The sequence below is a fragment of the Lepidochelys olivacea genome, assembly GCF_965140295.1.
Source record: "Lepidochelys olivacea isolate rLepOli2 genome assembly, chromosome: 3".
Lineage (NCBI taxonomy): Eukaryota > Metazoa > Chordata > Testudines > Cheloniidae > Lepidochelys > Lepidochelys olivacea.
The window spans coordinates 39,077,173-39,093,853 of NC_140413.1; positions in this window are offsets into that span (position 1 = coordinate 39,077,173).

Below are 16,681 nucleotides of genomic sequence, written 5' to 3' on the forward strand. Positions count from 1 at the left end.
CTTATCATAGGGGTAGTCTGACTTCTATATTTATGGGGGGCAGCTCTAGCCAGGCCAATGGGGCTGCACACAGAGGGTAAATTTCACACCTGCCTGAGGCTTGCAGTTTGAGAGGCAATGTCTCCCATACCCCACCCAAACCATGCCCATATACCTTATCCTCCTTCATATCTCTGATTCATCTTTGTTGTACTGCCTACAGAATTATGGCAGTTGATCCTGAGCAGGCAGGTGGTGAGCTTACTGTGCTAAATTTGCTCATTTCTTTGCTATCTCTTTCTCCCCCATCTTATTTGTTTCATCCACCTGTTGCATCTTGTCATATACAAAAACAGTAATTTATTTGGGACAGGAACTATCTTTATACTTGATATCTGTGCAACACCTTGTAGAGGTCTCCATCAGGGACTGATTGTGCAAGTAATTACATTGACTTTGGTGGAATGACATCATATTAAAATTACTGCAATGAGATTAGAACACTGTATTTTGGATTAAAAAGGAGCAAACAGTCTGAACGTTTGCCCCATCACTTATATGTGTGTGTGTTTGATAGATAGATATCTATTTCCTAAATTTCACTCAAAGTCAAAGTTGTTTGCAATTAGGGAGAAAAAAAATGTCATAATTTAAGGCAGCTAATATATCCACTAATATTGTTTTTCCCCACCAACTATGCATTGTCACTCTTATTCAAGTTGTGTAACTATCCACATAATAATGGAAATTCAATAATCTTTAAAAATGTGCCATTTTGAAAAAGTTTACCATTGCTAGTGGAACTTCCCATTCTCTAGATAGAGAATATTGCTGAAAATGAGGGGGAAACCCCACACCTTACTAAACTGTAGAACTTTTAAGCCTGTTCACTCTATTATTCAAAATAAAGGTGGTAGAAATGTGGAGTTAGTAAGGAAATCCATTCATATGCTTTGCATTATATTTAGCCAGCAGCAGCTGCTAAGCCATGGTTCTTCTCTTCCAAGGACACAAATATGATTTTACCAAGGGATGAGTCTGCCTTGTTTTCTCAGCTGTTTAGATTTTAGCATAATTTTTTTCAGTCTGTTTTGCCCAATTGAGAGTACAGGAAGTGTGGTTTTCAATTTTTCTTCTTGTGTTCCTGCAAATCAAATTGCTATAGCTACAGCCAAAATAAAAGGCTTTAGGTGGTCAAGAGACTGATGACAGGGAAACACACATAAGATTCATGACTTTTAGGTTTGGAATGGAAGTGGCATTAGTGTGCTTTTTCCAGGATATGTGAAAAAGGGTATTGAGGTGGAAACTGTGTGTGTGTGTGTTCAGATTTAGTTGAAATCTTTTAAACAGGTAATTTTTATACCACCAGAATTGTTTACATAGAAAACAGAATTGTATTTTTCTAACTTGTCTGACCCTGCTGCTTTATGAAATATATTCTGCCATAGTACAATGCCCACCACCAAAAAGTAAGAATTTGCAGAGGGTTATCACAGGGTGTCATAAATATAAAGGGAAGGGTAAACCCCTTTGAAATCCCTCCTGGCCAGGGGAAAGCTCCTCTCACCTGTAAAGGGTTAAGAAGCTAAAGGTAACCTCGCTGGCACCTGACCAAAATGACCAATGAGGAGACAAGATACTTTCAAAAGCTGGGAGGAGGGAGAGAAACAAAGGGTCTGGGTCTGTCTGTATGCTGCTCTTGCCAGGGACAGAACAGGAATGGAGTCTTAGAACTTTTAGTAAGTAATCTAGCTAGGTATGTGTTAGATTATGATTTCTTTAAATGGCTGAGAAAAGAATTGTGCTGAATAGAATAACTATTTCTGTCTGTGTATCTTTTTTGTAACTTAAGGTTTTGCCTAGAGGGGTTCTCTATGTTTTTGAATCTAATTACCCTGTAAGATATCTACCATCCTGATTTTACAGGGGGGATTTCTTTATTTCTATTTACTTCTATTTTTATTAAAAGTCTTCTTGTAAGAAAACTGAATGCTTTTTCATTGTTCTCAGATCCAAGGGTTTGGGTCTGTGGTCACCTATGCAAATTGGTGAGGCTTTTTATCCAACATTTCCCAGGAAAGGGGGGTGCAAGTGTTGGGAGGATTGTTCATTGTTCTTAAGATCCAAGGGTCTGGGTCTGTAGTCACCTAGGCAAATTGGTGAGGCTTTTTACCAAACCTTGTCCAGGAAGTGGGGTGCAAGGTTTTGGGGAGTATTTTGGGGGGAAGGACGTGTCCAAACAGCTCTTCCCCAGTAACCAGTATTAGTTTGGTGGTGGTAGCGGCCAGTCCAAGGACAACGGGTGGAATATTTTGTACCTTGGGGAAGTTTTGACCTAAGCTGGTAAAGATAAGCTTAGGAGGTTTTTCATGCAGGTCCCCACATCTGTACCCTAGAGTTCAGAGTGGGGGAGGAACCTTTACATGGTGGCATAGTGGTGGGATTAACCTGAAATCATTTTGAGATCCAGTTGAGACTTTTTGAACTAGAAATACAGATTTTAAAAAGGAATTTTTAGGAAGTCCAGAAAGCAGCTTTGAAACTGAAAGCAGCTTGGTTTCTCTCTGCTTTGTGGCCAAGCAGAGACAAAAGGGGATTATCTTGTGAATTGCAGGTTTTCTTTGCCTGGAGGCAGGGTACTTAACTCCTGCAGGGAAATTCAGTCTTCCAACCCAGAGGTTTTTTTTTCTTTTCTTCCTAAAAGTAAATAGGGGGTGTGTGTTCTACCCATTTGCTTTTTCTTTGGGATGGGTAAGCAGGTTTCCAAGTAGTTGGAGGTTTTTTGCTTTAATTTGGGCCCAGAGCAGAGACAAGGGAATTGTCTTTTTCTGTAGGCTGACAATCACTATCAGAGAATAGGTATTCTATTCCAGCACAGCAAAATTTTACAGCCAAGTTTTGTTTGTTTATTTCTAAACCTCGGGTGTAAAGTTAGTTAAAAACAGAGAGGTTAGAATGGCCAAATCCTCAGCTCGACTACAGCTGGAATTAGCCAAATTTCAGGCTGAGGAAAGACAAAGGGAACATGAAAGACAGATAGAACTCATGCGGCTGAAGAAGGAACAAGAAAGGGAGACAGCGAGAGAAGCAGAACAACACCAAGCTGCTGCTCACAGGAGAGCTATGGAAGCAAGGGACAAAGAACTGGAGGAGAAGGAAAAAGAGAGGAAGTATGTGGAGGAGATGGAGAAGATAAAGGCTCAGCAGAATATCCCAACAAACCCTAGTAATCCTTCTCCAGGTACCACTTCCCATCCCAGAAAGTTCCCCACCTACAAGGCAGGTGATGATACTGAGGCCTTCTTAGAAAACTTCGAAAGGGCCTGCCTTGGGTACAACATCTCTACTGACCAATACATGGTAGAGCTGAGGCCACAGCTCAGTGGACCCTTAGCTGAGGTGGCAGCTGAAATGCCTAAAGAACACATGAACAAGTATGAACTGTTTAAATCCAAGGCGAGAGTCAGAATGGGGATAACACCCGAGCAGTCTCGTCAGAGGTTCAGAGCCCTAAGGTGGAAACCAGACATGTCATTTACCCGACATGCCTACCACATTGTGAAACATTGGGATGCCTGGATATCAGGAGCAAGTGTTGAATCTCCAGTAAATTTGCCCTTCCTAATGCAAATGGAACAATTCTTAGAGGGTGTTCCTGAGGAAATAGAAAGATACATCCTAGACGGGAAGCCCAAAACTGTAATCGAGGCAGGAGAGATTGGAGCCAGATGGGTGGAGGTGGCAGAGAAGAAGAAAACTGGTCAAAGTTGGAGCAGAGACCAGAAGGGACCACCCCAGACCACACCCTATTACCGAGGGCCGCCCAAAGCCTCACCTACCTCCCAAAGAACCCTCCAGACCCCTTATCGTCCCACCACCCCGTTCTCCAGCAACCCTCCTTGCCCCAGTGACCCGTCAGCTGGACGATGTTTTAAGCGTAACGAGCTGGGGCATGTAAAGGCCAACTGCCCCAAGAACCCCAACAGATTACAGTTCATTGCACCGGAATCACACCAGAGGTCCACAGGCCCAGATACCTCCCAGATACCCTTGGAGCGGAGGGAAACTGTGAGTGTGGGCAGGAAGAAGGTCACCGCGTGGAGGGACACCGGAGCACAAGTGTCAGCTATCCATGCTTCCTTAGTGGACCCCAATTTAATCAACCCAGAGATCCAAATGTCGATTCAACCCTTCAAGTCCAACTCTTTCAATTTGCCTACAGCCAAGTTGCCTGTCCAGTACAAGGGCTGGTCAGGAATGTGGACTTTTGCAGTCTATGATGATTATCCCATCCCCATGCTGTTGGGGGAAGACTTGGCCAATCACGTGAAGCAGGCCAAGAGGGTGGGAACGGTCACCCGCAGCCAGGCTAAACAAGCCGTGAGGCCTAGCTCTGTTCCGGAAACTTCTATCAGGACCCGGTCAGAGGTGATGGACCCGGACCCCAGGCCAATGTCTGCAACAGCAGTAGTGGATCCAGTCCCAGAGACCCAGACGGAACCAGTCCCAGAACCGGAACCAGCCGAACAACCAACACCAGACCCCGTGTCAGCACTGAATCCAGTACTTGCAACCTCCACACCAGAGGGCCCCACCGAACCTGAACTGACAGCAGCCGATAACCCTACACAAGAGGCTCAGCCGGAGCCTGAATCCCAACATAGTGCACCAGCGGAGAGCGATTCACAGTCAACAGAAACAGCTCCATCCCCTATATCGCTTCCAGAGGGACCAAGCCTAGGTCCACAATCCAATGAGGGACTGATGTCTCCAGCACCAAGGGAACAGTTCCAGACCGAACAGGAAGCAGATGAAAGCCTCCAGAGAGCTTGGACGGCGGCACGGAGCAACCCACCGCCTCTCAGCTCTTCTAATCGATCCAGGTTTGTTGTAGAAAGAGGACTTTTATACAAGGAAACTCTTTCTGGGGGACACCAGGAACACTGGCATCCTCAGAGACAGTTGGTAGTTCCAACTAAATACCGGGCCAAGCTCTTGAGCTTAGCCCACGATCACCCTAGTGGCCATGCTGGGGTGAACAGGACCAAAGACCGTTTGGGGGGGTCATTCCACTGGGAGGGAATGGGCAAGGATGTTTCTACCTATGTCCAGTCTTGTGAGGTGTGCCAAAGAGTGGGAAAACCCCAAGACCAGGTCAAAGCCCCTCTCCAGCCACTCCCCATCATTGAAGTTCCATTTCAGCGAGTAGCTGTGGATATTCTGGGTCCTTTTCCGAAAGACACACCCAGAGGAAAGCAGTACATACTGACTTTCATGGATTTTGCCACCCGATGGCCGGAAGCAGTAGCTCTAAGCAACACCAGGGCTAAAAGTGTGTGCCAGGCACTAGCAGACATTTTTGCCAGGGTAGGTTGGCCCTCCGACATCCTCACAGATGCAGGGACTAATTTCCTGGCAGGAACTATGAAAAACCTTTGGGAAGCTCATGGGGTAAATCACTTGGTTGCCACTCCTTACCATCATCAAACAAATGGCATGGTGGAGAAGTTTAATGGAACTTTGGGGGCCATGATACGTAAATTCGTAAATGAGCACTCCAATGATTGGGACCTAGTGTTGCAGCAGTTGCTCTTTGCCTACAGAGCTGTACCACATCCCAGTTTAGGGTTTTCCCCATTTGAACTTGTATATGGCCGTGAGGTTAAGGGGCCATTGTCGTTGGTGAAGCAGCAATGGGAGGGATTTACACCTTCTCCAGGAACTAATATTCTGGACTTTGTAACCAACCTACAAAACACCCTCCGAACCTCTTTAGCCCTTGCTAAAGAAAACTTACAGGATGCTCAAAAAGAGCAAAAAGCCTGGTATGATAAACATGCCAGAGAGCGTTCCTTCAAAGTAGGAGACCAGGTCATGGTCTTAAAGGTGCTCCAGGCCCATAAAATGGAAGCATCGTGGGAAGGGCCATTCATGGTCCAGGAGCGCCTGGGAGCTGTTAATTATCTCATAGCATTCCCCACCTCCAACCGAAAGCCTAAGGTGTACCATATTAATTCTCTAAAGCCCTTTTATTCCAGAGAATTAAAGGTTTGTCAGTTTACAGCCCAGGGAGGAGACTACGCTGAGTGGCCCAAAGGTGTCTACTATGAAGGGAAATGTGGTGGTGGTGTGGAAGAGGTGAACCTCTCCATGACCCTTGGGCGTATGCAGCGCCAGCAGATCCAGGAGCTGTGCACTAGCTACGCGCCAACGTTCTCAGCCACCCCAGGACTGACTGAACGGGCATACCACTCCATTGACACAGGTAATGCTCACCCAATTAGGGTCCAACCTTACCGGGTGTCTCCTCAAGCTAAAACTGCTATAGAACGGGAGATCCAGGATATGTTACAGATGGGTGTAATCCGCCCCTCTGAAAGTGCATGGGCATCTCCAGTGGTTCTAGTTCCCAAACCAGATGGGGAAATACGTTTTTGCGTGGACTACCGTAAGCTAAATGCTGTAACTCGCCCAGACAACTATCCAATGCCACGCACAGATGAACTATTAGAGAAACTGGGACAGGCCCAGTTCATCTCTACCTTGGACTTAACCAAGGGGTACTGGCAGGTACCGCTAGATGAATCTGCCAAGGAAAGGTCAGCCTTCATCACACATCTCGGGCTGTATGAATTTAATGTACTCCCTTTCGGGCTGTGAAATGCACCCGCCACTTTCCAAAGACTTGTAGATGGTCTCCTACCGGGATTAGGAGAATATGCAGTCGCCTACCTTGACGACGTGGCCATATTTTCGGATTCCTGGGCAGACCACCTGGAACATCTACAAAAAGTCCTTGAGCGCATAAGGGAGGCAGGACTAACTGTTAAGGCTAAGAAGTGTCAAATAGGCCTAAACAGAGTGACTTACCTTGGACACCAGGTGGGTCAAGGAACTATCAGCCCCCTACAGGCCAAAGTGGATGCTATCCAAAAGTGGCCTGTCCCAAAGTCAAAGAAACAGGTTCAATCCTTCTTAGGCTTGGCCGGTTATTACAGACGATTTGTACCGCACTACAGCCAAATCGCTGCCCCACTGACAGACCTAACCAAAAGGAAACAGCCAAATGCTGTTCAGTGAACCGAAAAGTGTCAGAAGGCCTTTAACAAGCTTAAAGCGACACTCATGTCTGACCCTGTACTAAGGGCCCCAGACTTTGACAAACCGTTACTAGTAACCACAGATGCGTCAGAGTGTGGTGTGGGAGCAGTTTTAATGCAGAAAGGACCTGATCAAGAATTCCACCCTGTAGTGTTTCTCAGCAAAAAACTGTCTGAGAGGGAAAGCAACTGGTCAGTCACTGAAAAAGAATGTTACGCCATTGTCTATGCTCTGGAAAAGCTACGCCCATATGTTTGGGGACGGCGTTTCTACCTGCAAACCGATCATGCTGCACTGAAGTGGCTTCACACCGTCAAGGAAACTAACAAAAAACTTCTTCGGAGGAGTTTAGCTCTCCAAGATTTTGATTTCGACATCCAACACATCTCAGGAGCTTCTAACAAAGTGGCTGATGCACTCTCCCGTGAAAGTTTCCAAGAATCAACTGGTTAAAATCGTCCTTAAGATGTGGAAAATATTGTTAGTCTTTATGTACTTGGTAGTATATTTAGAGATGCATGTGTCTTATTAACTCTGTTTTTCCTAGAGCTCCAGGAAGAAATCCCAGCCAGTGTTTCACCCTAGCTGAAATTTGGGGGGCGTGTCATAAATATAAAGGGAAGGGTAAACCCCTTTGAAATCCCTCCTGGCCAGGGGAAAGCTCCTCTCACCTGTAAAGGGTTAAGAAGCTAAAGGTAACCTCGCTGGCACCTGACCAAAATGACCAATGAGGAGACAAGATACTTTCAAAAGCTGGGAGGAGGGAGAGAAACAAAGGGTCTGGGTCTGTCTGTATGCTGCTCTTGCCAGGGACAGAACAGGAATGGAGTCTTAGAACTTTTAGTAAGTAATCTAGCTAGGTATGTGTTAGATTATGATTTCTTTAAATGGCTGAGAAAAGAATTGTGCTGAATAGAATAACTATTTCTGTCTGTGTATCTTTTTTGTAACTTAAGGTTTTGCCTAGAGGGGTTCTCTATGTTTTTGAATCTAATTACCCTGTAAGATATCTACCATCCTGATTTTACAGGGGGGATTTCTTTATTTCTATTTACTTCTATTTTTATTAAAAGTTTTCTTGTAAGAAAACTGAATGCTTTTTCATTGTTCTCAGATCCAAGGGTTTGGGTCTGTGGTCACCTATGCAAATTGGTGAGGCTTTTTATCCAACATTTCCCAGGAAAGGGGGGGTGCAAGTGTTGGGAGGATTGTTCATTGTTCTTAAGATCCAAGGGTCTGGGTCTGTAGTCACCTAGGCAAATTGGTGAGGCTTTTTACCAAACCTTGTCCAGGAAGTGGGGTGCAAGGTTTTGGGGAGTATTTTGGGGGGAAGGATGCGTCCAAACAGCTCTTCCCCAGTAACCAGTATTAGTTTGGTGGTGGTAGCGGCCAGTCCAAGGACAACGGGTGGAATATTTTGTACCTTGGGGAAGTTTTGACCTAAGCTGGTAAAGATAAGCTTAGGAGGTTTTTCATGCAGGTCCCCACATCTGTACCCTAGAGTTCAGAGTGGGGGAGGAACCTTGACACAGGGCTTGTCTTCACTACTGGGGAGATCGATGCTGCTGCAATCTATTCAGCAGGTGTTGATTTAGTGGGTTTAGTGAAGACCCACTAAATCGATGGCAGAGCTCTCTGGTCAACCCCAGTACTCCTTCGATTGACTTACCTTACTCTTCTCGGAGAGGTGAACATCTGTCAATGCAGCGCAGTGAAGACACTGGGGTAAGTTGACCTAAGCTATGTCGACTCCAGCTACGTTATTCATGTAGCTGGAGTAGTGTAACTTATGTCGACTTACCCCAGTAGTGAAGACAAGCCCACACAGTAGTATCTGAGATATCTTTGGTAACAGTGAACAGCCAATCTCATGCTTCATAGGCTCAAAAATGCACTCTCCATTTTTGTCCCCTAAAAAGTTTATAAATGCTGTGGACTGTATTCCTCACACACTCAAAAGAAATGCTTCAATGCTGTTTTCTTTAAAAATGTTTCAACGGAGCTATACTGATTTACACCTGTGGGTATTCTGGCCAGTAAGTGAAAAAGCGGGCAAAATAAATTACTGTATTTGTCTCTTCATTTGTAAAAGAAGCTGAAGAACAACTAAAGCTTAAAACTGCATGCATTTTCCTAATGAATGAGAGTTCTGGCATCATGCGAAAGCCTTAAAGGACATAAGCTGCTAGAATCATAAAAAGTTCACGAGGAGCTAGAACCATAGGCAATGAATCCAAGAATTCTCATGGAAGTAGCAAAAATAAACAGCGAAAGAACTCAGGATACAACAGGTACCAAAGGACTGGAAGATGACAAATGCAGATCTCACATATACAGTAGGAAACTGATTGGATAAATTAAGTGAGGATCATACCCGATGAATATTCCTGATAGTATTGAAATAATGCAGCAGAGATAAAACAACACACCGCATGAATCTTGATTTCAGAAAAGCTTCCTATCTATACCAAACAAATCAGATTCCATAGCACTTAGTGCTGAAATAATGGTGTACTTCTGCCAGCAGATTGCTACAAAAATATTTTAAATGATGCTAGTTGGACTAAATGCTTAACTTAAAGGGGTCAAACATTAACATTTTCAAACCTAGGTGTAGAGTGGGGGCAATAAATTGGAGGCCATGGTTTAATGTTGAACAAAACCAAAGTGAATAGTTTTGATTTGAGAATGCTGAAACATTTTGTTTTAATTCAAATGTCAAAGCAAAATGTTTAATCATTTCAAAATTGAATGTCAAAGTTTCAGGTGCTCAATTTTTAGACAAAGTCAAAATTTTCTATACACATTTGTCAAGGAAAAATATCAATCAGAAGTTTCAATGGAAAAAAATTTCACCAGCCTGTCTTGGGTACCTCCACATTCATATTTAGGCATGTAAATAAGCCTGACTTTCAGGATGCTGAGCACTCATTTTGGAAAAATCAATCCCTAAATAAGTAAGTATATAGAAGTCTCTCTCTAGACAAAGCAAAGGAGCTTCACTGATTATGTAGTTAATAAGGCTGTCAATCGCAGTTAACTCAAGCAATTAACACAAAAGAAATTAGCTGGATTTTTTAAAAAGTAGTTATGATTAATCGCAGTTTTCATTGCACTTTTAAACAATAGGACACCAATTTAAAATTATAAATATTTTAGATGTTTTTCTACATTTTCAAATATTGATTTCAATTACAGCACAGTATGCAAAGTGTACAGTACTCACTTTATATTTTTTATTACAAATACTTGCACTGTAAAAAAAGATAGACAAAATGGGTTGCAAGGGCTGGCGTTAGACCTGCTGGGGTCCAGGGCCAAAGCCGAAGCCCCACTGCTCCAGGCGGTGGGGCTCAGGCTACAGTTTCAGCCCTGGGCAGTGGGGCTCAGGCTTTAGCTTCAGCCTTGGATGGTGGGGCTCAGATTACAGGGTATTTTTGTCTTATTTTTCTGTGAGGGATCATTCGAGAATGAGTATTGACCATGATTGCAGTGGTGTTATCTGGCAACTTCACCTTGAATAGTCTCTTACAATATGTATTGTCTTCTTATGTTAAACAATCTGTTCCACTTTGTATTTAGCTGTGACACTCTCTGTAACATTCTCAGACGTAAAGAAGAGCCTCATGTAAGTTTGAAAACTTGTCTCTTTCACCAAGAGTGGTTGGTCCAATAAGAGATATTACTTCACCCTCCTTGTCTCTCTAATATACTGGAGCCAACATACCTACAACACTGCAAAACAAATTAGACAAAAATAGCAGGTATTATCTTATTTCATTCCCATCAAGAATCCCTCAAATTATAAATTAATATCAACTAGTTAGTAACTGAAGAGAACAGTTTCTGCTGCCATGTGAGCCCAGTCCTAAACAATGAGCGAACTCATACTCTTTAAGACTATGGTCAGCACGCTGCTATGAACTTCCAGCCAGTATTTGTTGCAGATGGTTCTACCAGAATTGCTGGGATATGTGCTCTTATGTAATAGTGTACATTTAGCCCAATATGTTCATCATAGAAGTACAATTATGTTAAAGGATTCTCATACAGTATGGGCATGAGTGCTATGGAAATGCCATTACATACAATTATAATCAATGCATTTGGTTCAGCCCTGTAGTCAAATGGCAGTGCAAAACAATATCTAAGTAAATATGTACTGGTATATGTCTGTGGGCTTCTCTGCCTAGTTATTTAGGCACCCAAGTTGAAGATCTGCGGAAATTAAAATTTCCAAAGCTTTGTCCCACTCCTCTAAAGATTTCCACATTCCTTACTCATTCCTTAATATCCTAGTTTGCAATTCTTGTTAGTTTACCGATGTGTTGATTTTTGTTCCGATAGCCATTGCTGCAATGCCAGAATCTATGAAGTGAGCTAAATAATTTAGTAAACTTGACCCTAAACTAACAGAGATAGTAAGAGGTCTAATGCAGCCAGAAATTTCTACAATTATTTAATCCACCCACCTGCAAACATAGTATAAGTAAAAGAGCCACTGTTCAAACACTCCTCTAGATTATATTTGTTTTAATTTAAAATGTTTTGCCAGCATACAATATTAAATGTGTCTTATTAAACACAGCTACTTATATCCTGGCAATCTGCTTCCTTTGCTAGAACTCTTTAAATATTTATCTGAGAGTCTTACCCAGCAAATATAAAGAAATGGCATAAGGTTTCCTACATAAAAGCTGCTTGCTCTCCCTCTAACTTTAGCATCCATACAAAACAACCTGGTCATAATGAGAATCCTACAAACTCCAAGAATGCAAACTAAGAGAGAATAGGGTGCAGGTCCTTTCCTACATTAGGGCAGTTTTGCACAACTCCTTAATGAAAGCAGCTCTGATGCCAGGAAAACATGCAACAAGTGAGTCACCCCAGTGTTGGGGGTTCTTGGTTTGAGCGGGTGGGGGGTTCTTGGTTTTTGCAGGTTATCACAATGACACTTATCAACTCAATTAGCCCTCAGATGAGAATGAAGGGTATGAGGAGTCTAAAGATGGCTTAAAGCTATCTTTTCATCCCCCCCACTTTGGTGTTTGTTACACATTCCTTCAGCACAATGTTTGTGACATTTTTATTGTATTTTTGTAAAAATGGCTATAGACATTTTTCTTTCTACCAAAAAGTGAAATAACTAAATATAGATATTGAAACTTTTCAATAAAAAAAATGTCTACCACCTCTAAAAATCAGGCCATATCTGATTATATGCAGCCTTGGAACAGTGGTCCTTTTTGGCCAAGGCTCACACACGCATGCACTTGTAACGCTGACAGGCCCCGGTTGTTGGCAGGCGGGATCAAATCGGGGACCTCTGGAGCTTAGTGCATGAGCCAAAAGCCAACTGGCTGTTAGCTAAGGCTGTAGAGCAGACACGTTAATCTCTTTCGCGCTCTAAGTGGTCTCAGTGCCACTAGATGGGACACAACACCACACCCAGAAGGTGTGTGGGTTACACACACACACAAAATAGCAGCTTTCAAATGGATACAAATTAGAGAGCTAAAGAAAAGAGATTTTTGTTTAACATCATATATGAATAATAGTATTTTAACTGTGTACTACCCAGTTATATTCCACTGTGATAACAATATGTATCCTAGCATATAACTTGAATCAGTGACATTTTGGACAGAAGCAAGAAAGAAGTTACCTACTGAGAAATATACATTAAAAAATCAGTAACTTTATATAAAACCATTATATACTAAGCACACATGGTGAATCTCAATGATAAATATCATATTGAAAAACTGAAAGGTTGAGCATTTAAAATGACACAATTATTTCTGCTCCCCTACCGCATGGCCATTTTATCAAAATACTACCTTTCACATCACAGTTTAGAAACAACTAACAAGCCATTGCATGTGAACTATGTATCAAACCTAAATGTAATTTCTATTCAAAGAATAATAGAGATAATGGTAACATAAAAGCTACCCTCTGGATCATAGTTAAAAGGACAAGAATCCTAAGGAAGGAAGATATAAGTTAATTATTTGTTGGTGTTCAGAATAATGACACTGTAACTTTAAGTATTCATCAGTTTATGGGTTTGAAATCCGGAACACTGATTTATTAGAATTGGTTCAATTCCTTCTGATAGTTTCTTTGGAAAGTTATGCTGTGATGATTAGACTCCTTGGTACAGTTTACATTGTTATGTCACTTTCCTACATGTCCCCTTTCCTATGGTTTTACTTACCAGTAGCAAAGATTTCAGGCACTGATATTGTCTGAAAGCTTACGGTAATTCTAATGGGTAATGTACTGTAGAGATGTGTTACAATGATACCACATTACAAAGAAGTGACAGTGCTGTTGTGAGGCATTTCTTTAGTGGAAACAAAAACCTCAAAGGATGATTTTCATTTTAGAGGATTGGTTTTATTAGACTGTTAAAATTATTTTTTGATAATTTGCCTAATGCTATATTTGAAAATGAGTATCTGTGTTTTGCATAAAAATTATTTCCAGCAGATGCTTCAGTGGTTGGTGGTTTGTTTGGCTTTTTTGTTTGGTTTTTTGAGCTTCTGTTTTATCCTTTACGGTTCTAGCATATAAATGGCCTACTCTAATCAGTGTGCTGTAGATTAAATTAGAACCAGTGGAATTTTCCAAATCAAGGGTCCAAGGCCTCAAGAAATAGGGAAGACTATGATGTTTTGGAGAGCACCCATGACATGTTAGTTTCTTCAAGGCCTTGTGTGAGTGTACAAGTATATGTCAAGTACATACCACTTGTCAGTTACAAGTATATTATTATCATGACCTGGTTGAAACATAATTCTGTTTTGTGCTATAGCTGGGACTTAGACATGTTTTAACCATGCCCCTAAACTGTGCTTGGACAGAGAGGGGCTCTGTTTTTGGCAACACAGTAAAACACACCTAGGTCCTGACTTACTGCAAGACAGAACTATAACTGTGATAAATAGTGGGATAACATTTTGCATTACTAAATTTACAGGACAAGATCCCATGTGAAACATACATATGACCATGATAATTCTAAATTTTGGTCCTTAATGGCTCTGATATCACATATGCAAAATCATTAATGAGTATAAAAACCATCTCTCTCATGCCTCTCTATGCCATGCAGAATATACCTTCCATCTTCTATCACTACCTTTCATCTTTGCTGGTCCACTGCTGCAGTTCTAGCTTCTTCCTAGGTAATTTTGATAGTTTGCAGTTCTACTTCTACTGTAGGTCCTGTCCTATCCTGTCTTGTTATGTTATTTGTATCTTTCTCTATGTATGTCCTAGACCTCTCTATTTCTGTTCTGTAATGTCCTCTCCAATTAGTTTCATAGAATATCAGGGTTGGAAGGGACCCCTGAAGGTCATCTAGTCCAACCCCCTGCTCGAAGCAGGACCAATTCCCAGTTAAATCATCCCAGCCAGGGCTTTGTCAAGCCTGACCTTAAAAACCTCTAAGGAAGGAGATTCTACCACCTCCCTAGGTAACGCATGCCAGTGTTTCACCACCCTCTTAGTGAAAAAGTTTTTCCTAATATCCAATCTAAACCTGCCCCACTGCAACTTGAGACCATTACTCCTCGTTCTGTCATCTGCTACCATTGAGAACAGTCTAGAGCCATCCTCTTTGGAACCCCCTTTCAGGTAGTTGAAAGCAGCTATCAAATCCCCCCTCATTCTTCTCTTCTGCAGGCTAAACAATCCCAGCTCCCTCAGCCTCTCCTCATAAGTCATGTGTTCTAGACCCCTAATCATTTTTGTTGCCCTTCGCTGGACTCTCTCCAATTTATCCACATCCTTCTTGTAGTGTGGGGCCCAAAACTGGACACAGTACTCCAGATGAGGCCTCACCAATGTCGAATAGTTTGTTTGGTTCTCCTCCAGAATTCTGCATTTGTGATTTTTATGGACATCTGATATTAAGGATTTGACTAAGGAAGCTGTTGTATGAAAATTTGGAGTTAGATATAAGGTCTTAATAAGTCTCAAAGTTTCAGCACCATATAGTAAGATGGACTTTACAATGGTGTTAAATATTCAAAGTTTAGTTTGAAGGGCAAGATTTCTGTTTCTCCAGATCAGCTTTAGAGTTGCTAAGGCATGTCTGACTTTTGCTATTCTGTCTTTAATGTCTTAGTCAATTCCACCTCTTGTACTTACAATGCTGCCAAGATATGTGAAATGTCAGACCCCTTCTATGTCAGTCCCAGAAAATGTTATTAGTATTTCATGTGGTGTGCTGATAATAATGATTTTAGTTTTCTTAGTGTTGATTTTCAACTCTGCTAATGGTGCATAGACCTGGAGATAATTTGTTTCGGCTTGCATGTCTTTCTGGTTATGGGATAGCAATCTGATGTCACCTGCAAAGTCAAGATCCTGCAACTTCTCTATGAAAATCCATTGTTTGCCCCTTGCTTTTTCCATGGTGTCCCATTACCGGGTAATGATTACCCAGTCCACCACCAGTAAAAAGATCCTGGGTGATATGCAGTATCCTTCTCTGCTGCCCGTAGAACCTCAAATGAATTTATCAGTTCACTGTTATGTATTACCTGGCATGTCATATTTTCATAGAAGCTCTGTTCCCCAGTGTTCCGTTCCTAGCTCTGACGCCTCAGAGCCTTGCCTGTGTCCCCATTCCCTACTCCCAATTCCCACCTCCTCCTGCTTAGCAAGCCCAAATATACCTGCAGTGCATTCCCCTAGTCACACCCCTTACAACTTATGATCATGTTCTGTTTGAGAGGTTTCAAGTTGGGGTCTTCGTCCCACCTCTTTTGTACCCCATAGGAGGGGTAAGGAGTGAGGTTGTGCTCTGACCAAGGCCAGTCCTTTCTTCAATTTTTAGTGTTTCTTATGCCTCTCTCCCCAACCCCCATTGCCACTCCTAACTGGTTGCTTGACCTTGCCTTGAGGCAAGGAGTTGAGGCAGTCTTCAAGTGTGTGCTCATATTTTACATTCCCACCATGTCCGGGAACACTTGAGCTGTATCCCTTGTCTTTTCCCATTGTACTGAAAGCCCCATCTGGTTGTGGGAAATGCAACACAGTCTCTTTGTTCATTGTTCTTTACACATATTAGTATAAGATATAAGAGTATCAAAATGTCAAACCCCAAATTCTATCTCAGGCTGGCAAACAAGCCTAAATACAACCACCACTATATGAGCCTGGTAAGATGGCGCAAGTAATAAAAGAAATAGACAGTGTGGCCCAATGGCCGGAGTCCATGTCACTCGCCCCAAGTATCAGAGCATCATGGCCCAATGGCCAGAGTCCATATAACTTGTCCCGAGTATCAAGGTATTGTAGCTCAATGGCCAGAGTCCATATAACTTGCCTTCAGGCAGGGAAGAGTATCCCAACAGTCAGAGGGGTAGGGGGACCCGGTCCCGCCCTCTCCATAGGGTCCCAACCCAGGGCTCTCCTATTGGCAGGGTTTCCCCTCGCACTTAGCTTGGTGGGGGATCCACCCACAACACACCGAGCATCAGTGCAGCTTTAACACTGCTTGTCTCTAAAATGCCCCTGGGTCACTTCCTACCCTCAATGTAATCTTCTCCACTCCAGGGGGTGGGGACAGGGGGTCCTCCGG